This window comes from Mytilus trossulus, unplaced genomic scaffold, assembly GCF_036588685.1.
Source record: "Mytilus trossulus isolate FHL-02 unplaced genomic scaffold, PNRI_Mtr1.1.1.hap1 h1tg000343l___fragment_1__unscaffolded, whole genome shotgun sequence".
NCBI lineage: Eukaryota > Metazoa > Mollusca > Bivalvia > Mytilida > Mytilidae > Mytilus > Mytilus trossulus.
In genome coordinates, this window is record NW_026963332.1 from 962,366 (window position 1) to 976,194 (window position 13,829).

The following is a 13,829-nucleotide window of genomic DNA, read 5'->3' on the forward strand; positions in this document are numbered from 1 at the left end:
TTTACAGGCAATCTGTTTCAGAATGAGAAGAGGCGTGTTTGATAAATATATTGATTGTTTGATAGAAACAACATGGAAAGTTGCGTTTTTTGCCTTTTTGAGATGTGGAGAATTTACCGTCATGAATGTTGATAAGTTTGACCCTCTAACTAGCTTGTGCATATCTGATATTATTTTAAAGATTGATTATGCTATTCTGAGACTTAAAGAATCTAAAACTGATCCATTCCGAAAGGGAATAGATATGAAGCTTTTTAAAATGAATAACTCTATCTGCCCTTTTTGGCTATAAAGAGATATATATTTAGGCATTCTGAATTTGGAATTCCATCTGATCCGCTTTTTATAACAGGTAAAAGGGAAGCTTTAACAAGACAATTTTTTTCTAGTGAAATTGAAGAATATTTTAGACCTTTGCAGTTATGAACCAAACTTGTATAATGGTCATTCGTTCAGATCTATATGATCAAAGTACTTGGTCGATGAAAATCAGATATTTATCGAAGATATATCAAAATTCCCCCAACTTCTATCAAATATGCTCAACAAAGTTAAACTGAGTCGTAAATTTATTTTTATATTTGTATATACTCATTGTGTTATATAGGATTGTTTCCTTATGTATATTAATACACTTTATTTTTAGCTTACGCGGTTAATTTTTACTTGTCTTTGAAACATGTTAATTATTGTTGATATATTGAAGGCTTAACCACATCACATCATCCTTTCGGGCACTCAGTTGATTCTCATCTGAGTTTTTGGACATTTATGAAAATTTATTGTCTGGATCTATAAACCAAATTTCATTTATTCGCCCAAGAATTCAGTTGTCTCATCACCACCGTCAGTTTAACTCGTTCGGCAGCCATGCTGCGCTGTCTAAAGCAGTAGGGAGCCACGCTGTGCTCCCTCGGAACAATGATGTGTTCATTCGAACTAACGGGTGTGTCACTGCCTTTAAAAATTGCTTCTCATGAATGCAAATAAACTTTTAAGACAGGGACGGGTCACAATCTATACATAGCTGAGATGATTCCCAAGGGCCAAAAATAATTGTATAATCATAAACTTATGTAAATATATTGAATAAAATTTGGTAGTCTGTATTCTCAATTTTATGTTTAGAAGTACTTGATTTTCCAATGGGTGATGTTGACCGCAGATCGCCAATGAGACATATTTATTACTCTCACGGTCTTTATAAATGATCTAAATATTTATTTGTTTTACAGTTTGACTCACACACATATTATGTTCTCTACAGATGTCTTTACTTTTGCGGTCAGTCAAAACTTTGATGTATCACTATTTAATTAGTATTTGATAGGCACGTGCATAGTATGAAAGAGATATTCCGGACATTAAGCTGTTCTTCATCTAATTATAGAGTTTCGAATGTACATGGAATCTTGGGTCATTTAAATCTTACTATCAATTTATATAAAGACTTAAAAAATCTGAGGGAATCTCGTTTAGTCTTTGTTTTCTCCTTGGTTTTCATTGTTAATGTCTAGTGAGACACAGAATAAGTGTCCGTTTGTTAGTCACCAATTTTGTTATGTCTATCGTAGAATTAGTGCGTCGATTTCAGAAGAACTCTTTCATATTTCTGTCAGGAGCATACACGTGTTAATAAAGTCAATAAAAAGAGACACGAGATGTACAAATAAGCATGGAATGATTAAAAGATAGAATATTCTAAAATGCACGAGGTCAACAATGTGTTTTTTGTTTCAGTTGAAAAAATAATTTTACACTTTGAGGCTACACATGTAGATAGTCATAAAACTGATTTTCATGTGATACATTCTTGTTTTTCAGTTCAAACGAGTAAATATGTTAACATGGTTAATGTATACCACATTCAAACAACGTGTGATTCTAATTGTCTGGCATGCTACACAAATCTTACTAACTGTAAAAATCAAAATGAAGTGTCAGTTTAGTTATTAAGAAATTTATAACATGGAATCACAAGGTAATAGGATTAAAATTGATTTGAACAAGGTGTCATGATCATACTCGTTAAAGTCTTAAGAAACCTCAAATTAAAAAAAAAAATATGCATATGTTTTTTTTATAACTAAATGGATAGTTTTCATTATACAACTTATGTACATATACTTTTTTCTGAGGAAAATTCTTTAATTTGTCCACATTTAGAAGAAGTTTACTTATTTTTAATTGCTTGCTTCCAGCAAGCAATTCGCCGACATATTTTCCGTATGCATAGTGACCCGAGCGTAACCCTCCTCGTAAAAATCCGGTGACCACAATACGCATGGATCTTTCATTGAAATAAACAAATATCTGATTATACATGTTAAACACGTGCTCAATACCCATGCTTTTTGTGATTTGTTTACTATAAGGTTACAATCGGTAAAATTCGGCTTCAAAACACGACTTTTAATGAGCAGCCATATTAGTTAAATCATAACAAACAGAGAGAAAAAAAATTGACTATTATATGATATATTTGCGAAAATAATGATAAAATCGTGCACAGAGGACTAAGTTTCTGATGCACACATGCATTGGTTCAGGAATTGGACAAACATTACTTTTCACCACTCACTCGTGACTTTATTAAAGTCCGTATTGGACACGAGACACACAATAATGTGTGAAAATATCTAAATTATATTCGGTCAACAATGTGACTTATATTAACAGTAAGATAATTGAATTTACCCTTTGAAGAAAAACGTACTTATAAAACTACTTTCATGTAATAAAGTACATGTATGCACTTAAAGTCACAAACGAGCAAATATGCTCAGTTATATTACATCACAAAAGAGTGATTCTTATTCTCTCTCTCTTGTAATTAAAATTTTGCTAACTGTTAGTTTTATAGTAAAAAAAACTAAATATGCAAAATATCGAGAACTTCTTGGAAATAAGAAAAATAATTTAAATCTGTCAAATTGTTTTGAACAACATGACAAAGTTTGAATTAAGTGGTGCAAATAAATTGCAAAATTTGCATTTCTTATTAATACCTTTATCAAATAACTTGTGTGAGAAAAACGATGTTACTGATGTTGATTTAATAATTCCTTTTGTAAGAAAAGATTTTTGGGTTTAGTAATTGTTGTAAATATTTCTTCTTTCAAGTTTCAAAATCATTATGAGATATTCATTTTGGGATTTATTCACCTTTGTAATGTAAATAGAATTCCAGTATATTGGCCACCGTGTAGCAATCTTATTAATGCAAAAGCAGACATTTTTTTCAGGAATCATGGAACGGTTTTCTCACTTTGTCAGATTTTTGTTGCTAAATGGTATTACATTAATTCACACGATCTACCTCTTATATCAGAGGACGTTCTCCTTTTTTTTTATATAGAACATTGCTTTAAAGTTTTGAAACTCAAACACACTACTATAAAAATTTACTCATGTGGTATAAAAAATGCTTATTCGAAGTCAGGATATCATGATCCTTTAGAAACGCCTCATGGCGAATTTTTACCAAGACTCACTCTGATTTTAAAATCTGTTAAATGCATACAAGGCTCACAAACTAGAATAAGGTTGCCGAATACTTTTCCAATTTTACAGGCAATCTGCTTCAGAATGAGAAGAGGCGTGTTTGATAAATATATTGATTGTTTGATAGAAACAACATGGAAAGTTGCGTTTTTTGCCTTTTTGAGATGTGGAGAATTTACCGTCATGAATGTTGATAAGTTTGACCCTCTAACTAGCTTGTGCATATCTGATATTATTTTAAAGATTGATTATGCTATTCTGAGACTTAAAGAATCTAAAACTGATCCATTCCGAAAGGGAATAGATATGAAGCTTTTTAAAATAAATAACTCTATCTGCCCTTTTTGGCTATAAAGAGATATATATTTAGGCATTCTGAATTTGGAATTCCATCTGATCCGCTTTTCATAACAGGTAAAAGGGAAGCTTTAACAAGACAATTTTTTTCTAGTGAAATTGAAGAATATTTTAGACCTTTGCAGTTATGAACCAAACTTGTATAATGGTCATTCGTTCAGATCTAGTTCCGCAACTATTGCATGGAAAGCACGCGAAGAAGATCATATGATCAAAGTACTTGGTCGATGAAAATCAGATATTTATCGTAGATATATCAAAATTCCCCCAACTTCTATCAAATATGCTCAACAAAGTTAAACTGAGTCGTAAATTTATTTTTATATTTGTATATACTAATTGTGTTATATAGGATTGTTTCCTTATGTATATTAATACACTTTATTTTTAGCTTACGCGGTTAATTTTTACTTGTCTTTGAAACATGTTAATTATCGTTGATATATTGAAGGCTTAACCACATCTCATCATCCTTTCGGGCACTCAGTTGATTCTCATCTGAGTTTTTGGATATTAATGAAAATTTATTGTCTGGATCTATAAACCAAATTTCATTTATTTGCCCAAGAATTCAGTTGTCTCATCACCACCGTCAGTTTAACTCGTTCGGCAGCCATGCTGCGCTGTCTAAAGCAGTAGGGAGCCACGCTGTGCTCCCTCGGAACAATGATGTGTTCATTCGAACTAACGGGTGTGTCACTGCCTTTAAAAATTGCTTCTCATGAATGCAAATAAACTTTTAAGACAGGGACGGGTCACAATCTATACATAGCTGAGATGATTCCCAAGGGCCAAAAATAATTGTATAATCATAAACTTATGTAAATATATTGAATAAAATTTGGTAGTCTGTATTCTCAATTTTATGTTCAGAAGTACTTGATTTTCCAATGGGTGATGTTGATCGCAAATCGCCAATGAGACATATTTATTACTCTCACGGTCTTTATAAATGATCTAAATATTTATTTGTTTTACAGTTTGACTAACACACATATTATGTTCTCTACAGATGTCTTTACTTTTGCGGTCAGTCAAAACTTTGATGTATCACTATTTAATTAGTATTTGATAGGCACTTGCATAGTATGAAAGAGATATTCCGGACATTAAGCTGTTCTTCATCTAATTATAGAGTTTCGAATGTACATGGAATCTTGGGTCATTTAAATCTTACTATCAATTTATATAAAGACTTAAAAAATCTGAGAGAATCTCGTTTAGTCTTTGTTTTCTCCTTGGTTTTCATTGTTAATGTCTAGTGAGACACAGAATAATTGTCCGTTTGTTAGTCACCAATTTTGTTATGTCTATCGTAGAATTAGTGCGTCGATTTCAGAAGAACTCTTTCATATTTCTGTCAGGAGCATACACGTGTTAATAAAGTCAATAAAAAGAGACACGAGATGTACAAATAAGCATGGAATGATTAAAAGATAGAACATTCTAAAATGCACGCGGTCAACAATGTGTTTTTTGTTTCAGTTGAAAAATAATTTTACACTTTGAAGTTACACATGTAGATAGTCATAAAACTGATTTTCATGTGATACATTCTTGTTTTTCAGTTCAAACGAGTAAATATGTTAACATGGTTAATGTATACCACATTCAAACAACGTGTGATTCTAATTGTCTGGCATGCTACACAAATCTTACTAACTGTAAAAATCAAAATGAAGTGTCAGTTTAGTTATTAAGAAATTTATAACATGGAATCACAAGGTAATAGGATTAAAATTGATTTGAACAAGGTGTCATGATCATACTCGTTAAAGTCTTAAGAAACCTCAAATTAAAAAAAAAATATGCATATGTATTTTTTATAACTAAATGGATAGTTTTCATTATACAACGTATGTACATATACTTTTTTCTGAGGAAAATTCTTTAATTTGTCCACATTTAGAAGAAGTTTACTTATTTTTAATTGCTTGCTTCCAGCAAGCAATTCGCCGACATATTTTCCGTATGCATAGTGACCCGAGCGTAACCCTCCTCGTAAAAATCCGGTGACCACAATACGCATGGATCTTTCATTGAAATAAACAAATATCTGATTATACATGTTAAACACGTGCTCAATACCCATGCTTTTTGTGATTTGTTTACTATAAGGTTACAATCGGTAAAATTCGGCTTCAAAACACGGCTTTTAATGAGCAGCCATATTAGTTAAATCATAACAAACAGAGAGAAAAAAAATTGACTATTATATGATATATTTGCGAAAATAATGATAAAATCGTGCACAGAGGACTAAGTTTCTGATGCACACATGCATTGGTTCAGGAATTGGACAAACATTATTTTTCACCACTCACTCGTGACTTTATTAAAGTCCGTATTGGACACGAGACACACAATAATGTGTGAAAATATCTAAATTATATTCGGTCAACAATGTGACTTATATTAACAGTAAGATAATTGAATTCACCCTTTGAAGAAAAACGTACTTATAAAACTACTTTTATGTAATAAAGTATGCACTTAAAGTCACAAACGAGCAAATATGCTCAGTTATATTACATCACAAAAGAGTGATTCTTATTCTCTCTCTCTTGTAATTAAAATTTTGCTAACTGTTAGTTTTATAGTAAAAAAAACTAAATATGCAAAATATCGAGAACTTCTTGGAAATAAGAAAACTAATTTAAATCTGTCAAATTGTTTTGAACAACATGACAAAGTTTGAATTAAGTGGTGCAAATAAATTGAAAAATTTGCATTTCTTATTAATACCTTTATTAAATAACTTGTGTGAGAAAAACGATGTTACTGATGTTGATTTAATAATTCCTTTTGTAAGAAAAGATTTTTGGGTTTAGTAATTGTTGTAAATATTTCTTCTTTCAAGTTTCAAAATCATTATGAGATATTCATTTTGGGATTTATTCACCTTTGTAATGTAAATAGAATTCCTGTATATTGGCCACCGTGTAGCAATCTTATTAATGCAAAAGCAGACATTTTTTTCAGGAATCATGGAACGGTTTTCTCACTTTGTCAGATTTTTGTTGCTAAATGGTATTACATGTAATTCACACGATCTACCTCTTATATCAGAGGACGTTCTCCTCTTTTTTTTTTTATAGAACATTGTTTTAAAGTTTTGAAACTCAAACACACTACTATAAAAATTTACTAATGTGGTATAAAAAATGCTTATTCGAAGTCAGGATATCATGATCCTTTAGAAACGCCTCATGGCGAATTTTTACCAAGACTCACTCTGATTTTAAAATCTGTTAAACGCATACAAGGCTCACAAACTAGAATAAGGTTGCCGAATACTTTTCCAATTTTACAGGCAATCTGCTTCAGAATGAGAAGAGGCGTGTTTGATAAATATATTGATTGTTTGATAGAAACAACATGGAAAGTTGCGTTTTTTGCCTTTTTGAGATGTGGAGAATTTACCGTCATGAATGTTGATAAGTTTGACCCTCTAACTAGCTTGTGCATATCTGATATTATTTTAAAGATTGATTATGCTATTCTGAGACTTAAAGAATCTAAAACTGATCCATTCCGAAAGGGAATAGATATGAAGCTTTTTAAAATAAATAACTCTATCTGCCCTTTTTGGCTATAAAGAGATATATATTTAGGCATTCTGAATTTGGAATTCCATCTGATCCGCTTTTTATAACAGGTAAAAGGGAAGCTTTAACAAGACAATTTTTTTCTAGTGAAATTGAAGAATATTTTAGACCTTTGCAGTTATGAACCAAACTTGTATAATGGTCATTCGTTCAGATCTAGTTCCGCAACTATTGCATGGAAAGCACGCGAAGAAGATCATATGATCAAAGTACTTGGTCGATGAAAATCAGATATTTATCGTAGATATATCAAAATTCCCCCAACTTCTATCAAATATGCTCAACAAAGTTAAACTGAGTCGTAAATTTATTTTTATATTTGTATATACTCATTGTGTTATATAGGATTGTTTCCTTATGTATATTAATACACTTTATTTTTAGCTTACGCGGTTAATTGTTACTTGTCTTTGAAACATGTTAATTATCGTTGATATATTGAAGGCTTAACCACATCTCATCATCCTTTCGGGCACTCAGTTGATTCTCATCTGAGTTTTTGGATATTAATGAAAATTTATTGTCTGGATCTATAAACCAAATTTCATTTATTTGCCCAAGAATTCAGTTGTCTCATCACCACCGTCAGTTTAACTCGTTCGGCAGCCATGCTGCGCTGTCTAAAGCAATAGGGAGCCACGCTGTGCTCCCTCGGAACAATGATGTGTTCATTCGAACTAACGGGTGTGTCACTGCCTTTAAAAATTGCTTCTCATGAATGCAAATAAACTTTTAAGACAGGGACGGGTCACAATCTATACATAGCTGAGATGATTCCCAAGGGCCAAAAATAATTGAATAATCATAAACTTATGTAAATATATTGAATAAAATTTGGTAGTCTGTATTCTCAATTTTATGTTTAGAAGTACTTGATTTTCCAATGGGTGATGTTGATCGCAAATCGCCAATGAGACATATTTATTACTCTCACGGTCTTTATAAATGATCTAAATATTTATTTGTTTTACAGTTTGACTAACACACATATTATGTTCTCTACAGATGTCTTTACTTTTGCGGTCAGTCAAAACTTTGATGTATCACTATTTAATTAGTATTTGATAGGCACTTGCATAGTATGAAAGAGATATTCCGGACATTAAGCTGTTCTTCATCTAATTATAGAGTTTCGAATGTACATGGAATCTTGGGTCATTTAAATCTTACTATCAATTTATATAAAGACTTAAAAAATCTGAGAGAATCTCGTTTAGTCTTTGTTTTCTCCTTGGTTTTCATTGTTAATTTCTAGTGAGACACAGAATAATTGTCCGTTTGTTAGTCACCAATTTTGTTATGTCTATCGTAGAATTAGTGCGTCGATTTCAGAAGAACTCTTTCATATTTCTGTCAGGAGCATACAGGTTAAAAGGAAGTAAATATAGATCGCTGGCGCCACCTAGATTTTACATCCAAGATAATAGGTAGAAGTAAATTTATTTTCTGCTGCCTTGGTAATTAGAAATTAAAATTGAAATAGTGAGAAATGTGTGTTGGCCATTGGTGTAGAAATAGCGAGAAATTTAGAGAAAACTCTCTAAGACTAGTAAGATTTTCTGTGCCAAATTAAGCAAGGGGTGTTCTTCATTCATACTATTTCGAAAATTCCGGAACCGTTGAGTACCCTTAAAAAATGCCATTTTTCTATCAAAAAAGCGGCGGCACCATATGTGTTTGACCATTGCAATTACACCCAAAGGTGTTGATAATTCAGAATTCGAAAAAAAATTTAATGGATCTTTGATAGTGAAAAGGCAGGACCAAATAAGGCTACCATTGTCGCCTATGTAAATAATTACTTCCTTGTAACCTAAAGCAAAATGACGATTTCTGGCGCATCACTGTATTTTTCGAGATATTTTAGAAATTGAATCGGTAAATTAATAAGGTACTAAGTGATTAACTATATCAGAAGAAAATTGCTGATCGCCGTGAAACTATAGTCTATATCAAATTTTTACTGTTCTTTTGTTCTTCTGTCTCAGGGGTAGGGTTCATTGATTTACTGTAAAAACGAGAATTCTGTCAAGGACTCTGTCTTTGATAATTTCTCCTCATCCTCGATAACACTGAATGTATTTATGCACATCTAACAAAAGGGGGCCTATTTTTGCTCATATTAGCGATTTTGTTTTGCATTTTTATGGCTAAAATGTGCCAAAATGACCGTAAAATATTAAAAATGAGGTAAAAAATCAAAGGCCATACATGTTTCTCCTTAGTATCGTCGAATTGAATATTCTGAACACAATTCATATAAAACACATAACAGCAATCATGAATTCTTAGTTTCAGCATTTTTATAGTCTATTTCATAAAATATTTTGACTCTTATGCAACGGTGTCCATATATTCGCGATAAATCCATATAATTTGGACACAGTTATTAAATCACCAGCCTACAGTCTTTAATAGACTTCAATCGAACTTCATTAATCAAAAACCGCGTTTTAAATATAACCAAACAGTCAAAATAAGCTGGTCAATGGCCCCAAGTCTGTAAAAAGTAACGTTTTCTGTAAAGGGGGTACTTGTAAAGAAAGTCATTTTAAATGGTGAATAATTGTCTCTTTAATCCAAAAATTTGAACTTAAGCAGCAGTAGTATATAGTAATCGACTAACGTAAAGATTGTCCGATTTTATTTCAATATGTGTCAGTATAGGTTAAAAGGAAGTAAATATAGATCGCTGGCACCACCTAGATTTTACATCAAAGATAATAGGCAGAAGTAAATTTATTTTCTGCTGCCTTGGTAATAAGAAATTAAAATTGAAATAGTGAGAAATGTGTGTTGGCCATTGGTGTTGAAATAGCGAGAAATTTAGAGAAAACTCTCTAAGACTAGTAAGATTTTCTGTGCCAAATTAAGCAAGGGGTGTTCTTCATTCATACTATTTCGAAAATTCCGGAACCGTTGAGTACCCTTAAAAAATGCCATTTTTCTATCAAAAAAGCTGCGGCACCATATGTGTTTGACCATTGCAATTACACCCAAAGGTGTTGATAATTCAGAATTCGAAAAAAATTTTAATGGATCTTTGATAGTGAAAAGGCAGGACCAAATAAGGCTACCATTGTCGCCTATGTAAATAATTACTTCCTTGTAACCTAAAGCAAAATGACGATTTCTGGCGCATCACTGTATTTTTCGAGATATTTTAGAAATTGAATCGGTAAATTAATAAGGTACTAAGTGATTAACTATATCAGAAGAAAATTGCTGATCGCCGTGAAACTATAGTCTATATCAAATTTTTACTGTTCTTTTGTTCTTCTGTCTCAGGGGTAGGGTTCATTGATTTACTGTAAAAACGAGAATTCTGTCAAGGACTCTGTCTTTGATAATTTCTCCTCATCCTCGATAACACTGAATGTATTTATGCACATCTAACAAAAGGGGGCCTATTTTTGCTCATATTAGCGATTTTTTTTTGCATTTTTATGGCTAAAATGTGCCAAAATGACCGTAAAATATTAAAAATGAGGTAAAAAATCAAAGGCCATACATGTTTCTCCTTAGTATCGTCGAATTGAATATTCTGAACACAATTCATATAAAACACATAACAGCAATCATGAATTCTTAGTTTCAGCATTTTTATAGTCTATTTCATAAAATATTTTGACTCTTATGCAACGGTGTCCATATATTCGCGATAAATCCATATAATTTGGACACAGTTATTAAATCACCAGCCTACAGTCTTTAATAGACTTCAATCGAACTTCATTAATCAAAAACCGCGTTTTAAATATAACCAAACAGTCAAAATAAGCTGGTCAATGGCCCCAAGTCTGTAAAAAGTAACGTTTTCTGTAAAGGGGGTACTTGTAAAGAAAGTCATTTTAAATGGTGAATAATTGTCTCTTTAATCCAAAAATTTGAACTTAAGCAGCAGTAGTATATAGTAATCGATTAACGTAAAGATTGTCCGATTTTATTTCAATATGTGTCAGTATAGGTTAAAAGGAAGTAAATATAGATCGCTGGCGCCACCTAGATTTTACATCAAAGATAATAGGTAGAAGTAAATTTATTTTCTGCTGCCTTGGTAATTAGAAATTAAAATTGAAATAGTGAGAAATGTGTGTTGGCCATTGGTGTTGAAATAGCGAGAAATTTAGAGAAAACTCTCTAAGACTAGTAAGATTTTCTGTGCCAAATTAAGCAAGGGGTGTTCTTCATTCATACTATTTCGAAAATTCCGGAACCGTTGAGTACCCTTAAAAAATGCCATTTTTCTATCAAAAAAGCTGCGGCACCATATGTGTTTGACCATTGCAATTACACCCAAAGGTGTTGATAATTCAGAATTCGAAAATTTTTTTAATGGATCTTTGATAGTGAAAAGGCAGGACCAAATAAGGCTACCATTGTCGCCTATGTAAATAATTACTTCCTTGTAACCTACACGTGTTAATAAAGTCAATAAAAAGAGACACGAGATGTACAAATAAGCATGGAATGATTAAAAGATAGAACATTCTAAAATGCACGAGGTCAACAATGTGTTTTTTGTTTCAGTTGAAAAAATAATTTTACACTTTGAAGTTACACATGTAGATAGTCATAAAACTGATTTTCATAGGATACATTCTTATTTTTCAGTTCAAACGAGTAAATATGTTGACATGGTTAATGTATACCGCATTCAAACAACGTGTGATTCTAATTGTCTGGCATGCTACACAAATCTTACTAACTGTAAAAATCAAAATGAAGTGTCAGTTTAGTTATTAAGAAATTTATAACATGGAATCACAAGGTAATAGGATTAAAATTGATTTGAACAAGGTGTCATGATCATACTCGTTAAAGTCTTAAGAAACCTCAAATTAAAAAAAAAATATGCATATGTTTTTTTTATAACTAAATGGATAGTTTTCATTATACAACTTATGTACATATACTTTTTTTCTGAGGAAAATTCTTTAATTTGTCCACATTTAGAAGAAGTTTACTTATTTTTAATTGCTTGCTTCCAGCAAGCAATTCGCCGACATATTTTCCGTATGCATAGTGACCCGAGCGTAACCCTCCTCGTAAAAATCCGGTGACCACAATACGCATGGATCTTTCATTGAAATAAACAAATATCTGATTATACATGTTAAACACGTGCTCAATACCCATGCTTTTTGTGATTTGTTTACTATAAGGTTACAATCGGTAAAATTCGGCTTCAAAACACGGCTTTTAATGAGCAGCCATATTAGTTAAATCATAACAAACAGAGAGAAAAAAAATTGACTATTATATGATATATTTGCGAAAATAATGATAAAATCGTGCACAGAGGACTAAGTTTATGATGCACACATGCATTGGTTCAGGAATTGGACAAACATTACTTTTCACCACTCACTCGTTTCATATGACTTTAATAAAGTCCGTATTGGACACGAGACACACAATAATGTGTGAAAATATCTAAATTATATTCGGTCAACAATGTGACTTATATTAACAGTAAGATAATTGAATTTACCCTTTGAAGAAAAACGTACTTATAAAACTACTTTCATGTAATAAAGTATGCACTTAAAGTCACAAACGAGCAAATATGCTCAGTTATATTACATCACAAAAGAGTGATTCTTATTCTCTCTCTTGTAATTAAAATTTTGCTAACTGTTAATTTTATAATAAAAATAAATAAATATGCAAAATATAAAGAACTTCTTGGCAATAAGAAAATTAATTTAAATCTGTCAAATTGTTTTGAACAACATGACAAGGTTTGAATTAAGTGGTGCAAATAAATTTCAAAATTTGCATTTCTTATTAATACCTTTATCAAATAACTTGTGTGAGAAAAACGATGTTACTGATTTTGATTTAATAATTCCTTTTGTAAGAAAAGATTTTTGGGTTTAGTAATTGTTGTAAATATTTCTTCTTTCAAGTTTCAAAATCATTATGAGATATTCATTTTGGGATTTATTCACCTTTTTAATGTAAATAGAATTCCAGTATATTGGCCACCGTGTAGCAATCTTATTAATGCAAAAGCAGACATTTTTTTCAGGAATCATGGGACAAAGAGTATAAAAATGTTGAATGATTGAAAGAATTTAAAGAAAATTATGACAATTATCCTGAGGCCAACAAGATTTTGTTTGTTTGATACCTGGCACAAATGTTTAGTCTTATATATATCCGATGACATCTTTTTAAGTGAAAAAAAGCTCATTCAAAGTGTTATATTTTACACTGAAATCTTTATTTTCGACTTTTTGTCCTTTTGATATATTTCGCCTCTCTGTATGAATACTCTAGAATTGTAAAAATCAAATTTACTGTTTAGTGTTCTATATATTGATATACAATAGCAAAGTACTAAAACCGTTGAAG